This window comes from Coptis chinensis, chromosome 7, assembly GCF_015680905.1.
Source record: "Coptis chinensis isolate HL-2020 chromosome 7, ASM1568090v1, whole genome shotgun sequence".
In the NCBI taxonomy this organism is placed as follows: domain Eukaryota; kingdom Viridiplantae; phylum Streptophyta; class Magnoliopsida; order Ranunculales; family Ranunculaceae; genus Coptis; species Coptis chinensis.
Window position 1 is genome coordinate 39,043,550 of NC_141462.1, and position 18,647 is coordinate 39,062,196.

General features: G+C 37.4%; 1 pseudogene; it reads left to right on the forward strand.

Annotated features, from left to right (window-relative positions):
• The first annotated feature begins 14,396 nt into the window (after positions 1-14,396).
• LOC147487467 (uncharacterized) lies at positions 14,397-16,600 on the forward strand (annotated as a pseudogene).
• Positions 16,601-18,647: the final 2,047 nt, after the last annotated feature.

An 18,647-nucleotide genomic window follows, 5' to 3' on the forward strand; every position in this document is an offset into this window, starting at 1 on the left:
GCAATAGCCTTTTTGTCTACTTTTACTACTCTGATTGGATCAATGTCTAGACCATTAGAAAGCTCTTTCCGAGCCGGTTTTGACATATCGTATGCCCACTTCTGAGGTCTGAGTCAAAAGATACGGCCTACGGAAGTTCTGTTGACTTTTATGCTCTATTTCTACTCGCGTTGACTTTAACTTTTCAGCTTTGACTGAGTTTTAATCATAGAACTTCTTAGCTACCAACCTTTGCTCCTTTCTCTTGCAAAAGTGACATATTTCTTCACATATTTGACTCCAATACCTGAAATCCACAAAAGCACATAAATAGTACTAACTCTTATTTATTATAAACATAATTGGTCTAAATATAATATTATTAAGGAGTTAAAACTATAGTTTTGGGCTCTTATCAAACCACCCCCAAACAACATTTTGCTTGCCCTTAAGCAAATATGAGAAATTAAAATAAGTGACAAAAAATGGAGTTCTAACTAATCTCGTTTCGCCGAGTGCGATTGCATTGACCATATGCAATAAAGCCTTAAACCACTAGGAATTCCCTAGTGGACGAGTTATAGCCTCGTGAGAGTTTTCCAGAGAAGGTACTCACAAAGTTCATCTATACTACAACGACTAAAAAATAAAATTACTGTTTCCTTATTTATTCTTAGATATCTATACATCTCATTAGCAATGAATACAAAATAATCAATTCAAAATATAAGCTAATATGTGCATAATAATTAATCATCTACAGATAAACATATATATAATGAACTATGCTATGAAATGCAATAACAGGTTTGTTTATGAAACTTTGGAATATCGTCTTTAAGTAGATCCTCACAAATATGTCAAGACAAAAATACTCTGATTTTTCCACTGAAGTTTCGCTCACTCCAGTGCACAGTGGCCACACTTTACCTTACAAACTCAATGATGCACAAGGAAGCCGAAGTTGATCAAACATATCTGCCACTTACTATCACACTAACATATTCCTAATTGAGCTAGAAGTATTTATTAGGTATTACGGGGATTAGGTGATGGTTTAAGAATGAAGGAAATGGATATTCAAAAAGGACAAGTCTGAGATAATAGAGTTTTCAAAATATGTAAGTAGAGAAAATCTTGTTCTTACTTTGCTTATACACTTTGTTTCCATCTTTAGCCATTTTTTTTTTCTTTTTCATTTGGCTTTTGACTCCCTTGATTCTATTTTTAGAGTTCTAAATTTTTATTTTATTTTATTTTTCTTTTCTTCGAATGGAAACTTTATTTTCCTTTCTTATTTGAAGCAACTAACAAATTTTTGGTATTCCACAGGTCTTTCTCTATTTTTTTTCTTCATTTCATCTCTATTCTCAGACTCATTAAAAAATGGGTAGGCTGATTTTTATTTTGTTTTGTTTCTTATAAAAGGGTAAAGGATTGTGGTTTATGAAAATGCTAAGAAAAGGCTCAGAGGGGCGACTAGCGAAAAATAATTTCATATAGGTTTGAATTTCTGGCTATATCGATCCAAAAAAGGCCTAAATTCTCACTTAGGATATGGTGTAGTGATCAAGCAAGTGGACGTATAATTTTTCTATTCGGATTTTACTTCTCCGTTGGGTCATTACTCAAATATTTCACTCATAAGGCTTTTAGGCTATATTTTCACAGGATTTGTAGAATAAGTACTCTAGCCTAGATTTCAGAAACTTATTGCCAATACAAATATAAATGCTCATACAATATATTTATGGAAAGATGCAATGACTATTACCTACATATTAACCTAAATTTCTAAAAACTATTCTAATTTAAGAGCTAACGTAAAACTTCTAGACTAATATCATCATGGAGAAAGAAACAATAAGTGCATATTATACATATATATATCCTAATAGGTGTCTTAAATTATGCGTATTTCTATGCCACCCCCAAACAAAAACATGCTTTGTCCTCAAAGTATAGAAATAAGAAGGATAGGGAATACCATGGAAACACGTGAAAATTTTAGAACACCTGCAGAACAAATTTAGAACATACTAATATAGATAAATAAAAATAGAAGCAACTCTATATGAGTTTCCCCCGTTATGGGAATAACAAAAATTAAATTGCTTGGGAAGCAGACACTAACAAAAAGTAAAACTTACCTCATATCCATCATTTAAGCGTTGTCCTCCTCTCTATAAAAAAGTGAGGTTTATTTGCATCCTGCCACACCATGACAATTTGCTAGGCCCCACGCCATTTGTCATCTACCTTTGCTAACTTGTTAAGTGCCACTTGGTCGGATGGGGTGTAAGGGGTAACCCAATTAGGTTGTAGCCTCCACCCCGGCCAAATCATTGCACGAAAAAAACGTATAATGCAATTGGTGGGTCTCACAATGTCAACCCCAATCCAATCCATGAAACGGGTACATAACTTAGGAAAGAAAAATAACATTATGCGGCAAACCAAAACAGGCATAAGAAGGTACTTATGCTTCATACTATGTGCTTTTGCTAAACTAGACAGGTCTGGGGAAGGTCATAGAGCATACATCCCTTAGCTAGAGCAAGAAAGACGTCACAAGTGGCGTTATTCGCAAAAGAAAAACGACATTCCCCTAAGATATTTAGCGTGATAAAGAACATAATAGTGCCCATATTAAGGGACAAGCTACCAAGGGCTACTTTATATTGCCCTTGGTCCTCTATACGAAAAATCCCCACCCATAGGTCTCATGCAAATACTCATAGTTGTAGATATATATATTATCAGCCATATAGCCCCATGAGTTTTGGATTTCAGTAGGCATAGATAGTCCAATAGCAAAGGCCAACAAAAACTTGGTTAAGTCCATTGTTACATCATCAATCGTGACAGAGAACACTTGTTCCCCATCCGGTCAATAAAAGAACTTACAATGATCATAGAAATAAGCAATAAGTGCAGGTGAATAAGTTTCATCAGCACTTACCATTAGAAGTTTCCATCATGCTTGCACAATCAAGTCGCAGAACCAGTATCCATAGGTGTCGCTCTTGAGCAATTCTTCGAAGGACTGCTCCAGTATGATTTGAGGAGATTTCATAGCAACAAAATACACTACTAAACTCCTTGAAGTGAGTGCAGCAAAACCCAAAAAATAGAATTGGAGGTGTGTTGAGGTTAGGGCGCGGGCGCGCTAAACTCTGACTTTGTGTTCTAGGTCCTTGGGCGCGTGCTCTGTTATAATGCAACAGAGAGGGCGTGCGCGCTCCGAGTGTTGTTTGTAGGTATGAAGTGAGAAGTGAGTTTGAGAGGTGCTATGTGAAGTTTAGAGCATCCCATGTATTTATAGAGCTCTAGTTTCTTAAACAAAGGTCCTCAAGGTTCCCTAATGGATATAAAGCATAAAATCAGCTTCTAAAACCAAAATAGAAACAGGCTCCAAAATCAAACTTATAGCCTTTAGACTGAAGTTAAAAATCGCAATCATCCAAATTCTAATCCTTGAGGTTGCACAACCCAAGAGTAGCTAATTCTAGCTACACCATATTAGCAACATGCTCACACAAACCGTATTCTCAAATTCTTGCACTATTAAATTCCAAATACAGGTGGATAGGGTAAAATACAATGCTAAACAAATAATGCCACCCCCAAACAAGTCGGGAATGTGGGATTCATGAAAAATAGCTAGCATGCTCGGACAAAATTTAAATTAACTAGAAATTTAAATAACAACCAAATACATAATCCAATATTAACTACTTAACTAAACAATTGGGAATCAAATTATTTTACTAAAAACAAGGAAATTTCCTAAAACAACAATAATCCAGTCAACAAACTAGCCACGAGATGAGGATGGGCCTGAGCCATCCATCTTACATCAACGACGCTCATGCCTGCCAGAGTAAGCAAAAGAAGAACCCTCATGAGGGGGCAGGTGTCGTAGAACTTCTACTTGAAACGTGCGATGTTGCTCCATAAAGACATCCATGACTTCCTAACGCTTCGTATGAGTACGAGCTAGAGTCTCCATGTTATCCTGGAGATCCTTGTGATTGTCACCTAGCAACTCCATATTAGACTGAATCTTATCCTGGTTACAGAGAATGGTACCTTGCCTGGTTTGGATAGCCTCACAGAGGTCATTCAGAGAACGTTGGCCTATACGAATCGTCTCATACTCGGTATGGAGAGTTTGCAGGCCACGATGAAGTAATGAGATGCGGTCTATATCCGTAGTAGCTCTTTCCAAAGCATCTTCATCAAAACATGTCGTGTAGTCCTCATCTTCCTCATCCGATACCATCTCAACACCCCTAACCTCAGGCAAATGCCAATCCCTCTGAATACATTCCCGATAAATACATGCATTTTCATGCAACTTCAAATTAATCTTACCAGTATTCAAAACACATCCCCAATACAACATAATCTTTGTAATCAATGTAGGGAATGCTGCAGTCAATCTACCAACTACTCTAATCTCATTCAACAAAAATTCAATAATGCAAAACCCATACCTCTTTTCCTGAAGGGTCCAGAGAACGTGTAGACAACTCAAATTTATGTCACTGGCTTTCATGGTGGCAATCACATTTCTACCAACCAACTGAGCCACAACAGCTAGTTTCATCTCAGAGACGCCTGACGAACACAGTGCAAGTTCAGATTGTAAACTCTTTCCATTACAGTCTCCATCATCAATGGACTGATTCCACCAAACTGAGATTCCTACATTGTGACTACGATGGGTCTTTGGTCAATGCTAGTAATCTCAGACAACACTACTGTAGTCATTTCCCTCCGACTACCATTCACCTTCACAAAAATCTGACGACCATCAATCTCCCTCTTCTTGTAAAAATCACACACCAAATCAGTGTGATAAAAATCCTCTGGAGAATACCACAACCCTTCCCACTTCCTAATACCCATTTCGTGACCGAAAAAGGGTGAAATTGTTGAATGCAAGGTGGGGAAGAGTGAATTAAACACTCGATTGAAATTTGGATAGGGGTTGTGTAGAGGTAAGGGCGCGGGTGCGCTCAAGTTTAGGCAGGAGACGAGAGCGTGCACGCTCAAGGTTTTCTAGGTTCAGGCTGTTCTTTAGTTTTTGGAGGCGGAGAGAAAAGAAAAATCGCGTTTTGGTTTTTTTAAAAGTGGTTCATGTGCAACTCACGTGACTGTGTATGGTTAAATCGTTAGTGCCCAAGCGCAAAACAACTCTTGTAATGCCCATCCTGTCCTATGCCTTGTAAAATTTAAAACTAAAATTCCCGATTCGTTAACGGTCTGTTTTTGGCGAATGAGCTATGAAAATGATCAGTAGAGAAAATACAATCCAATGATCTATAGAAAACTCAAATATAACCATGGTTGGCATATAAGAAGATGTAAAATGCCTCGAAACACGTGAATGACATAAGTTATATGGTCAAAAGAAATCTAAATTCATAGATAGTGTCAACCCGAATCAAAATACGACTAAACATCATAAACAATAAGAATAGGAAGTTGAGCGATCAAGAATGGAAAGACCAAACACCCGACCCCCAAACAAATTTTTGAAAACATAGTTTAGAAAATTTGTTTTAAAAACGTGGGTCTTTTAACGTAGATTCCCGAGACTTGCTAGATTAATGTTTATAGGGTTTTAATATTTATTTTTTATTTATTATGAATAAGATTTAATATAAAGGAAAACAATAAAACAATAAAGACATAAATCACTCCATAGAGAAATATGACTTAAAAACCGAGAAAACATGCAAGAGTGGAAAGCGTGAATTATGTTAAACGTGGACTTAGGATCTGGTACTTACAGCCACACACTCCAAAGGGAGGGCCCGGTTACCTTAATAGTGCACTTACCAATATATGGAAATAAAAGGAAGTACACCAAACATCAAAGGTCAGTTATCATAGACAGGGTCCTGTAAAAGGACATCCTCCACATCTGGGGACATTAACTCGTGAAAATGATTTAAACATTAGCCATTAACTTGAAAGGTACTATTGTCCTTGGGATTGACCAAGGTGACTACCCTATAAAGGGTGACTTGAGTAACCAGAAAGAGACCAGACCAACGGGTTTTTAATTTTCCTGGGAAAATATACAAACGGGAGTTGTAAAGCAAAACCTTTTGACCAACCACAAACTCTTTATAAAAATATACAAAATATGTTTATCATGAACACGTTGCATGTTAACTTTATAATCCTTCGCAAGATCATAAGAATCACTACAGATTTCTTCAAGCTCATTTAATTGCAATTTAGGCTTGACACCTGCCTCATCAATATTGAAGTTCAGGCTGTTTATAGCCCACATAACACGGAGCTCCAATTCAACTGGCAATTGACAAGGTTTTCCAAACACAAGTCTAAAGGGAGACATTCCTATAGGAATTTTAAAAGTTGTCCTATACGCCCATAAGACATCTGTTAGACGCTTAGACCAATCTTTCCGATCAGGATGGACTGTCATTTCTAATATTTTTTTAATTTCCCTATTAGAGACTTCTACTTGGCCACTAGTTTGTGGATGATAAAGAGTAGCCACCTTATGGGTAACTCCATACATTTTAACTAACGAAGCAACAACTCTATTACAAAAATGCGTTCCGCCATCTTTGATGATGGCTTTAGGGATGCCAAAATGACAGAAAATGTATTCCTTAACATAAAACACAATTGTCTTATAGTCATTACTACGGCAAGCCGCCTTTATCCATTTGGAAACGTAGTCCACAACAACAAGAATATAAATAAAACCGTGGGAAATAGGAAAAGGACCCATGAAATCAATGCCCCATACATAAAAAATTTCTACTACCGTAATGGGATTTAAAGGCATCATATTACGTTTAGTGATACACCCAAGTTGTTGCCAGTGAACACACGTCTTGCAGTGAACTTGTGAATATTTTTTTTTTCTAGAATAAGCTAGGGTTGGGCAGACCCTCACCTGTATTAATAAAAACTATACTTTGTTGTATAATTTTCCAGAAGCGTCATCCTCCACTATTATACTCAAGTGAGAATCTAGTGGTGGGCCTAAAAAGATACAAAAGGTACAACTCTTTTGGCATAGACCCGCAAGATAGTCAGCTCCCCTATTACACTCCTGATATATTACTGATTCTGGTCCATTACTCCCAATATAGCTAGAAAGCACATTACCATGCTCATCTCGAATGACGCCTCCATGGCCACACCCATTTGCAGCCACTGATCCACCCGTATTAAGTTTGACCTTTTATTCTTCAGGACACTTCCATGGATATAGCTTTTGGACTGGAGCTTTAAATTGTACTTGTATGCCAATACATGATATAACCCTCCTTAAGGCAGGAACATCAGTAAAGTCTCGAAGGGTAACCTACAAATAGCTTTTCAAATCTCTGCATAACTTACCAAACACCACTGCCACTAGTCTTCTAGTGTTTTGAAATCGTCTAGCATTCCTCTCCTTCCAAATAGCATCAACAGTAGCATAAATATATACCTTATACACTTTAGACAAAGGTCCCGATCTTTGACATAACCTGATGATCGATGACCATTCACGGTTTGGGTTTCTATCATCAGCTGTAAAACCGATCAACCTCTTGATGCTGCTAAAAATTCCTTGGAATACTCACATTTGAAATAGAGATGTTTAGAGAATTCTCTACTTCGATTACATAGGCAGCATGATGATTGGGTGAGAATTTTCTTTTGTATCAGTCGGTCTTGTGTAGACAAACTATTCGAAAGGAGTTGCCAGCAAGTGAACGAGTGTTTGGGAAGCACCCATTTCCCTCAAACTACTTTGCTCCATTTCACCTTAGGAGAGACTGATCTTAAGGCCATGTATGCACTATTGGAAGTAAAAAGGGTAGGCCAATAAAAACCACATTACATAACTTTAGCTGTCATTTTCATACCACTAAAATGGCCACCACACTCTTTGTCATGGAAAAAGGATAAAACCTCATTATATTCCTACTTGGGAATACAACAATGAATAATCTGATCTGCACAATACTTAAAAAGGTAGGGCTCATCCCAGTAATATAGCTTAACTCTGGCCAAAAATCTTTTACGTTCATTTCTTGACCAAACATCAGGAATAATATCAGAAGCTAAATAATTCACAATGTCGGCATACCAAGGTGCAGAAAAAATAGAATAAAGATGCTCATCAAGAAAAGAATTAGGTATGGACTATTAATCACTATCACTGTCATTGCTTAGTCTAGATAAGTGATCGTCAACTACATTTTTGACCCCTCGTTTATCCTTAATTTCTAGGGTAAACTCTTGAAGGAGAAGAATCCATTGGATCAATCTCTGTTTAGCATCCTTCTTGGCGAGAAGGTACCTAAGAACTGCATGGTCAGTGGAGACTAAGGTCACTGAACCAACCAAATAAGGACGGAACTTATCTAAAGCATAAACTACAACTAAAAATTCCTTTTCCATAGGAGTATAATTTCTTTGAGCATCATTTAAAATCTTACTATCATAATAAATAACAGTGGACTTATCATCTAGTTTTTGGCCTAACATAGCACCAAGAGCATAATCGCTAGCGTCACACATAAGCTCAAAAGGTTTAGACTGATCGGGAGGCTGTATAATCAGTGCAGATGTTAAAGAAGCTTTTAAAGTTTTGAAAGCCTATTTGTAGTCATAATTAAAATCAAATATGGCATCTTTTAAAAGCTGATTAGTTAAAGGCCTATCTAGTTTGGACAAATCCTTGATAAAACGCCTATAGAAACCTGCATGGCCTAAAAGGGCTCTAATTTCACAGGTAGTCCATGGTATAGGTAGAGACACTATTTTATCTAATTTGGCCTTATCTACATCTATGCCGTCACTAGATACAATATGACCTAGCACTATTTCTCTTTTTACTATAAAATGACATTTTTTCCAATTTAAAACCAGATTCTTTTCCTTACACCGTGTCAACACCTTGGAAAGGTTAGACAGTCATTCACTGAAAGAGTCTCCATAGAGAGAAAAATCATCCCTGAAAACTTCCATGAAGCACTCCACCATGTCACTAAAGATATGAAGCATACACCGCTGGAAGGTACTAGGAGCATTACAAAGGCCGAAAGGCATTCATTTATAAGCATATGTTCCAAAAGGACATGTAAAGGTAGTCTTGTCTTGGTCGTCAGGATCGATAATGATCTAAAAATAGCTAGAGTAGCCATCTAAAAAACAATAATAAGCATGACCAGCTAGACGTTCGAGCATTTGATCTATAAAAGGTAAAGGAAAGTGATCCTTCCGTATCATAGCATTTAAGTGTCTATAATCAATACAGATCCTCCATTTCATAGGAACTAATGTGGAAACATATTCACCCGCAGCATTACTCATAATGGCAACCCCCGATTTTTTAGGAACTACATGAATATGGCTTACTCATTCGCTATCGGAGATGGGATATATGATACCCACATCGAGTAACCGTAAGAATTCTTCCCTGACCACCTCATTCATAGAAGGGTTCAAGTGACACTGAGGTTCGCGTGAAGTCTTTGCATTATCCTCTAAATGTATGTGATGCATGCATATACTAGGGTCAATCCCCTTAACGTCGTCTAGGGACCAACCGATCGCGGAATGATATTCCCTAATCACCCTAATCAAACATACCTCTTCATCAGCAGATAACTGAGAAGATATGATCACCAGATGACTACCATCCAGATCAAGCTAGATATATTTCAACTCAGTAGGAAAAGGTTTAAGCACAGGGGTGGGAGGAATGGGTAAAAAGGCTTCCGAAGGGTCCTTGTCTTGAGTAGTGAAGACTTGTTTAGGTAAGAGGTCTTCAAACTTGAAAGATGGAGCTATAGAAGGATCTAAGATAGGAGTAGACTCTGAAAGGGCGTTGACTTCCTCTAAGTAGGAGTCATCGTTGAAGTTAAAACTTTTGAAGGAAAGGAATTAGTGCATCCGATTTTCTGGAAACGTATTGTTGAAATAATCTTGAGCTATGCTCTCCATCATGCTAACTTCTCCATCGATAGTCATATCGGGTAACTGTTGCATCATTTTGAAATCATTTACCTAAACAGAAAGATGGCCAAAGGACATGGATATCAAACCATTACGGCAGTTTATGAGCGCGTTGGCAGTTGCCAAGAAAGGTCGCCCTAAGATGATAGGAACAAAGTCATTAGCGACTTCTGTGTCGAAGATAACGAAGTCTACTGGGTAGTAAAAATCTTGAACTTTAACCAGCACGTTTTCAACCACACCCTTAGGATATTTAATAGAATGATCAGCTAATTGCAATGTCATTTTAGTTGGTTGCATCTCTTGTAGACCTATTTGTTTATATAGATAATGTGGGAGTAAGTTAACACTAGCCCCCAGGTTTAATAGCGCAGTTGTCGTGTGGGTATTCCCTAAGGTGCATTATATAGTAGGACGACTAGGGTCTTTGTACTTAACGATTCCATTATGTTCAGATAGAGTGGGAAACTGTTTAGTTAAAAAGGCATCTTTTGGAATGTTCATTTTCCGCCTAGTAGTGCCCAACTCTTTTAGAAACTTAGCATGTTGTGGTAATTTTTTAATAGCTTCAAGAAAAAGTAGGTTTATCGTTAGATTTTTAAAAACTTCCTAATCTCATTAAAATTTGTATCCTTGTTTAACATGGCTAGTTTTTGGGGAAACGGTAGTTTCTCTCTATATTTCGCATATGGATCAATAGGAGTTTTAACCTTGGCCGCTCTTGGGTTGTGGTTTAACTGGTACGTCTACAGGAGTAGGATCTTCAGTTTCAATATCGATATCTAGTAATTGTTCATTTTCAACGACCACTGGTGGTGTATTAATGGGCATAGTTACAGCATTGTCAACCACTCTGAAAGAACGGAGAGTGGTGATGGCATTTAACTCACCTACGTTTAAGTTTTCATTACAAGTATTACCGGTTACTTCATAGGCTGTGTTTGGCATTTTAGGATTAGGTATAGCTTGACCTAGAAACACAGCTTTTAGTTAGGCTTTCTCTTGGGTTAAATGTTGTATGTAATGATTAATGGATTGTAAAATCTGCTGGTTAGCTTGCATGTAGGCTTCGAAACAATCCGATTGTGAAGGTATAGTGGCCACAGGTGGTGTGACTGGAACTATCTCACGTTGATTATTAATGGGTTCGTTGTGTTAGTTATTATTAACCGGTACGATACCTTTATTATTATTATTATAATTATTTCTATTTCCTTGTCCTTGTCCTTGTCTTGGTTGTAATTGTTTGCTGGCCTAATATTTTGACTATTAAACCCTGGAGGTGTAACTTGTTGATTATTTCGCCAACCGAAGTTGGGGTTTTGTTTCCAAGGTGCATTAGGTTATCTATTTATTGAGCAAACATTACCTAGTTGTAATGGTGGTTGTGATAGTTGTTCATAGATAAGAGGATAATAGGAGTCGGTATGCTCAAGGCTGTAATAGAAATTACATGGAAGAGAGTTGATGTTCATGACAGGAGTATGCTTATGTTGAATAGAAATGGATTCTACCTTTTTTGTGGGAGATTTGATTAGAGTTCTAAGCTTGGGATCAGTTTTAACCTCAAACATACTGGTAGCCTTGGTTGTGGAAGAAGAATTAGCGGAGCGGGGGATGTCATTACCCCCCCCCATTATTATGCTTAGATTGATCTTTTAAAAATCTATAAGCCTTTGAGGCTCCTTTACTAAGGAAACTACCCCCAGTGATTGTATCAAGGACCTCTTTATGATGATGTAAAAACATTTTGAAAATGGCACGAACAAGCGTGTCTTTCGCAAGGTTATGATGCAGACACTTGATAAGGAGATCAGTGAAATGATTCTAGGCCTCTGAAAAGGATTCATAAGGATTCTGGCAGAAGAAATGAATTTTTTGAAGCATTTTATCTGTCTTCAGTGGCGGGTAAAACTGTTCCATGAACAATTGAACAAGTTTGGCCTATGAGTCCATAGAATTAGGCGTTTGGGCAGTTAACCAAGATGCCGCCTTATCGGCTAGGGTGAAAGGAAACACCCTTAGTTTAATTTTTTCCGAACCTATGGTAGGATGATGAAATGTGGTATGAACTTTTTCTATCTTACGCATATGCTGATAAGGCTTCTCGTGGTCTAACCCATGAAAAACCGGTAACAAATTAAATATATTATGGGGAATTTGAAAATCCCCCACTGGGTCTACAAGAACGATGCATGACTTAGGGATATCATTTAGGGCTTTATAAAAATCAGAGAGAGGAGTCTCTGTTTCTTCAACCATTAATGCAAGTGTAGTGTGTGATATTCTAGATAGGCGTGTGCGTTGACGTTTACGATAGATAATGTTAGATGGTTTACTCTTACCGGACCTTAATCTCATGCACGGCTAAGGCCAATATGAATAAAAAAACCACTAGTAGCAGTCAAACAACAACCTGATATACTAGAATTAAACTCCACTAACAGTAGAGACAAGGAGTGAAAGAAAGAGTACCTGAATGCCTCCTTGTTACGTGATAAGCACATAAATGCTACACATGTTAGCCTATATTTATGTTATATTGTCTAGTTAATTAATATAAGTGCATTTGATTAGTCTATTTTCTTGGTTTTATAGAAATCAACGCGAATACAAAGAAATGGGTTGAGATCGAGGACTATACGGAGTTGTGAGATTCTCACGTCTTGATTACATAGAGAGACTACACAAAATGAGATATGAAATAACATGTGTACATCATTACAAAGCTACTGCAAAAAGTTGAGGTACGGTTGTCAAGAGGTAATAGCATGCCCGCACTATTAGAAGCTTATGTCAGAGCGCGCACGCGACCCCTTTTAAAATCACAGAAAAACTGTATTTTCACAGCACCCTTCGCAGCTTGCTTCCACCGCTTGAAACTCAATTTGGATGTTTTGAAAAGTGATTAAAACACGGAAAGGAAGCTTTCTAAAGCAGTTCCAAGGCTTGTATGCCCCAAGAGATCTCTATATAAAGAAAAGAAGAGAGGAACTCTCTCTCTCTTTGCCTCCTACAAATAAAATCCAAAACCGCTGGATAGAACCATCGGAGAAGAAGAAGAAGATTCTGCTGGAGAGGAAGCCACCAAACAGAATTACGGTTTTGTCAATGACTGCCTTTCTTTACTGTCTTGTTTATTCCACCATGTTTATGAGTAATTAAACTCAAAGCTAGGGCTTTGGTGAAGCCTTAGACTTGCGTAGGATATCTTTATTTTGCTGTTACTTTCCTTAAACCAATTTTAATTGATTTAGATATTGTTTTCACACTGATGTTAGTGGTTTACTTGCATTGATTATATCTTGAATGATTATATATCATATCTTGACTAGTTAATCGTAGGATTACTACTCCATTAACATTATATCATGGCTTTTAATTGTATATTGAATCAATGAGGAGTTGTGTCGTAAGAAGACAGCTCTTGCTAGGGAATCATATGTTTATATGCTGAAATTCAGTTCGACTTCATGTATAGATGCATATTAGGGCTTAAACGAACATATATTCAAGGAAGCTAGGGTTTCCTTTCCCTCATGCTACTCGTACTTAATTGAGAACTTTAAAACAGTGAATTAAGAGAATCTACAAGAGTCTAGGGTGGAATCAAATGCCTTAGTGTTTCCACCATTCATAAGTTAATACAAGTTTTATAATTTTTAGAGTATAATTAAAATCTTGGTTTTTAAACCACTCTTTCAAATCAATCACCATTATATTCGGATTAGGTTAAATAGTATTTTAAGCATTCAGTTATTCCTAGATTACAATCCCTATGGGTTAGACCTTGTTCTCGCACACCTACTACAATAGACCTTGTGCGCTTGCAAGTAGTAATAGTAATAGGAGTTAATTAACTTGTTTATTTAGGTTGGTTAAATTGCTATCAAGTTTTTGGCACCGCTGCCGAAGATTGTAGTGGCATAATTGAACATTAAAACACTGTTTTTCATATTTCGTGATTTTTCGTAGTTAAAATTAGTCATATTGATAATTTAAGTTTCTATTTCGTATTTACTACATAAGATCATAAGAACAAGTTCCTAATCTCTGTGATAAGTTTTGAAACCCACCTGTGAGAAACTTAGATAGCGTCCGTGCCCTAGTTTGCCTTTTAGAAAGCGCCCCCGCGCTATTTCTTGTTTTCTGCGAATTAAGTATAGAGCACGCAAGCGCGTTGTTCCTGAATTTTTTGAGCCCACACGCCCCTCGACTTTTATACTGAGGCATCTAATTTTTTCAGGCTACTTCCAATTGCTGTGAGGAACCCAAAACATTGCTTGTACAAGTGTACCAGTGCTGGAGGACACAGCGAAACTAAGGGAGGTATTTTCTTACTCCTAGTTTAAATTTGTTCTTCTTGTGTGCCGTGATAGTCAAATAAGAGTCTTAGGTTTTAGAAATAGTTTATGGTAGTAACTCGGTCTGATAATATACCTTTTGCACCGTTTGATCCTGAGATTGAACGTACTCTCCATAGGAGAAGTAGAAATCCTGAGTTAGAAGTACCCGTAACTTTTGTTGGCAATACATCAATTTTTGCTAACATGGAGGATAATAATAATGACGTGGTTGCCCAAGTACCTAGATCTATTAAGGAATATATATATCCTACTAGGACAACCCGACCATCTTGCATCATTCCCCCTACAACCAATGCTAGTCACTTTGAGTTGAAGCCCAATCTGCTGAGGCTCCTTCCTATGTTTAGGGGAACAGAGGAGGAAGATCCATATCTTTATGTGAGAGAATTTGAGGATATTTGTGGGACTATTAAGCTTCAACAATTTAGTGATGTAGCTATAAAATTAAAATTGTTTCTATTTTCTCTTAAAGAAAAAGCCAAGAGTTGGTTTCACACTCTTCCATCGAATTCCATAACAGGATGGGAAAAGTTATGCATTGTGTTTTTAAAAAACTTTTTCCCTAATCATAAGGCGACTGCTTTTAGAAAAGACTTGCCATCTTTTTGCCAAACTGATGGAGAGTCATTATGGAAGTGTATGGAGAGGTTTAAGGACATGCTCTTGCAGTGTCCTAACCATGGCCTAGAGAACGACAGACTAGTGTAGATTCTCTATGAGGGTCTCGATTTTAATTCTAAGGCTATGATTGAGACCATGAGTACTGGAGATTTCTGTGATAAGACTGTAGAAGAAGCATGGACCTTTTTAGAAAAAGTCTCTGAGAAGGTCCAGCAATGGGAAACTAGTCGTGAGCTTAAGAAGGTGGCTAGTAGTACTACACAGAATGGTTTGTTCTGTGTTGACAAGGAATTTGACATGAACGCTAGGATGGACGCTTTAATTAGAAGAGTTGAAGCTCTCAAGTTAGAAATAGAGGCAAACTCTCTAGCTCCAGTTAACAATGTCAATGCCCCTGGGTGTCTTTTGTGCGAAAGTCTTGACCACGTTATAGATAATTTCCCTTGCGTAAATGCACAAGTCAATGCTTTTAATTCATACCAAAAGCCAGGCAATAATCCTTTTTCTAACACGTATAACCCTGGGTGGCGTAACCACCCTAATTTGTCTTGGTCTAAGGGTATACATCAGGGAGGCCTCGTGGGTAACTCGAACCCAGCACCACAGTATGCACCTCAACCACCTAAACTTTCACCTATAGAAGAGGTCATTGCTCAATTAACACAATACACCATGAAATTCTAGGACACCCCAATAGTTTATGCAAGCTAGTCAAACGGATACTTAGGTTAATGCTTAAGCCATTAGGAAGATTGAAGTCACCATAGGTCAAATTGCTAATACTTTGAATGACAGGGACAAGGGTAGGTTCCCTAGTCAACCAGTGGCTAATCCGAGGAGTCAGTTGGAAATAAATTCTAACTTAAACCAGGCTCACTAGGAGCAAGCCAAGTCTATCACTATGCTTAGAAGTGGAAAACATGTTGATAATAGGATTGAGAAGCCTAGGGACGCTAAGGTCAGATTTGATCCTATAGAGTGTGAGTAGGAGGAGAGTGAGGTGAGTGAATCTAATAGTCATAATACTTCTAAGAAGGGTGTAGAACCTCCTACTGCTGTGGAGACTAACCCTGTGCCATCTTATATACCTAAAGCTCCTTTTCCTCAATGTTTGATTCAAGCTAAGAAAGGTTCTAATCTTAATGAAATAATGGATATGTTTAAACAAGTTCAAATAAATATTCCGTTACTTGATGTTATAAAACAAGTTCCTTCCTATGCCAAGTTTCTTAAAGATTTGTGTACACAAAAACGTAAGTTGAATGTGCACAAGAAATCTTTCCTAACTGAGCAAGTGAGTTCTATTATCCAAAACCGAACCCCACCTAAGTTTAGAGATCCAGGATGCCCTACTATTTCTTGTGTTATTGGTGATCATATGATTGAGAAGGCATTACTTGATTTAGGAGCTAGCGTTAATTTGTTGCCTTATTCGGTTTATTTACAGCTTGCTCTTGGTAAGTTGAAACCTACACCAATTACTCTTCAATTGGTAGATAGGTCTATTAGGATTCCACGTGGTGTTGTTGAGGATGTTTTGATTTAGGTTGATAAATTTTATTTCCCTGTTGATTTTGTTGTTCTGGATACACAACCTGTTCAAGATCCTAAACACCATATTCTGGTCATTTTAGGTTGTCCCTTTTTAGCCACTTCTAATGCTATCATTAACTATTGTAATGGAGTGTTAAAGCTTTCTTTTGGTAATATGACTACAAAACTTAATGTGTTTAATGTGGGTCAAGAACCTCTTGAACCTGATGATTTTTGGGATGTTAATCTTATTGATAGTATAGTTCATGAGACTTTCTTGGAGAGTTATTCTAATGACCCTCTTGAGTCTTGCTTAACTAATATTGGTAATGGTTGTGATGTAGATGATGTCATTTGTGAAGTTAATGTGTTGCTTGATGCAACCCTAATTTTAGAAACTGATACGTGGAGAGCCACAATAGAGCCTTTGACTCCATTTGAGTCTACCCCAGTCTCTTCTATAGAGAGTCCTCCTAAGCTAGAGTTGAAACCATTACCTGATACTCTTAAGGATGTTTTTCTGGGACCTGATGATTCTTTACCGATTATTATTGCTTCTAATCTTGATAGTGAACAAGAAGGTAAATTGATTAGGGTTCTTAAAGAGCATAGAGCAACTTTAGGGTGGAATATTGCTAATATTAATGGTATAAGCCCAACTGATTGTATGAATCATATTTATCTTGAGAAGGATGCTAAACCAACTCGTGAGTTTAAGAGACGGCTTAATCCTAACATGATAGAGGTAGTGAGAGTCGAGGTTCTCAAGTTGTTAGATATGGGTACCATTTATCCAATCTCCGATAGTAAATGGGTGAGTCCTGTTCAGGTTGTCCCTAAAAAGTCTGGGCTTATAGTAGTTGAGAATTCAAAGGGCGAGTTAGTTCCCACCCATATGACTATCAGGTGCCATTTTTGCATTGACTATAGTAAGTTGAATTTGGCCACTAGGAAAGATCATTTTCCCCTTTCGTTTATTGACCAGATGCTCGAGAGGCTAACCGGTTATAAGTACTATTGTTTTCTTGATAGTTATTCCGGTTATTACCAAATATGTATTACACCTGAGGATCAAGAAAATACTACTTTTACTTGTCCTTTTGGAACTTTTGCCTACCGTTGTATGCTTTGTGGGTTATGTAATGCACCTGGTACCTTCCAGCGATGCATGCTTAGTATTTTCTCTGACATGGTAGAAAGATTTCTTGAGGTGTTTATGGATGACTTCTCAGTGTTTGGGGATTCTTTTGATGAGGGTTTGCACCATTTAGAATTAGTGTTAATTAGGTGTAAGGAGAAGAACCTTGTGTTAAATTGGGAGAAATGTCATTTTATGGTTCAACAAGGTATTATTCTTGGTCATATTGTTTTTAGTAAAGGCATTGAGGTCGATAAGGCCAAGATTGATGTCATTTCGGATCTTTCACCCCCTAAGACTGTGAAAGATATTAGGTCATTCTTAGGTCATGTTGGATTTTATAGGCGTTTCATTAAGGACTTTAGTAAGATTTCTCGTCCCTTATGCAATTTACTTGGTAAGGACGTCGCTTTTGTCTTTGATGAAGATTGTTTGAAAGCTTTTGAGAAGCTTAAGCATTTATTGACTACCGCTCTTATTATACAACTACCTGATTAGAGTGAGCCTTTTGAGTTAATGTGTGATGCGTCTGACTATGCAGTTGGGGCTATTTTAGATCAATGGTTTGATAAGTTGCCTCATGTTATTTATTATGCTAGTCGAACTCTTAATGATGCACAGATGGACTACACTACAACTAAGAAAGAGTTGTTAGTTGTTGTGTTTGCTTTAGACAAATTTAGGTCTTATCTCATAGGATCTAAGGTTGTTGTGTTTACTGATCATTAGGCTTTTAAGTATCTCCTTACTAAGAAGGATGCTAAAGCACATCTGATTCGTTGGGTACTCTTGTTGCAAGAGTTTGATATAGAGATTAGGGATAAGAAGGGTACGGAGAATGTGGTAGCTGACCACTTGTCTAGACTTATAGTAAAGTCTTCTACTGATATTTTTTCTGTGAATGAATCTTTCCCTGATGAGCAACTTTTTGCTATATCCCAGTTGCCTTGGTATGCATATATTGTTAACTATCTTGTAACAAAACAATTTCCCTCTTATTGGTG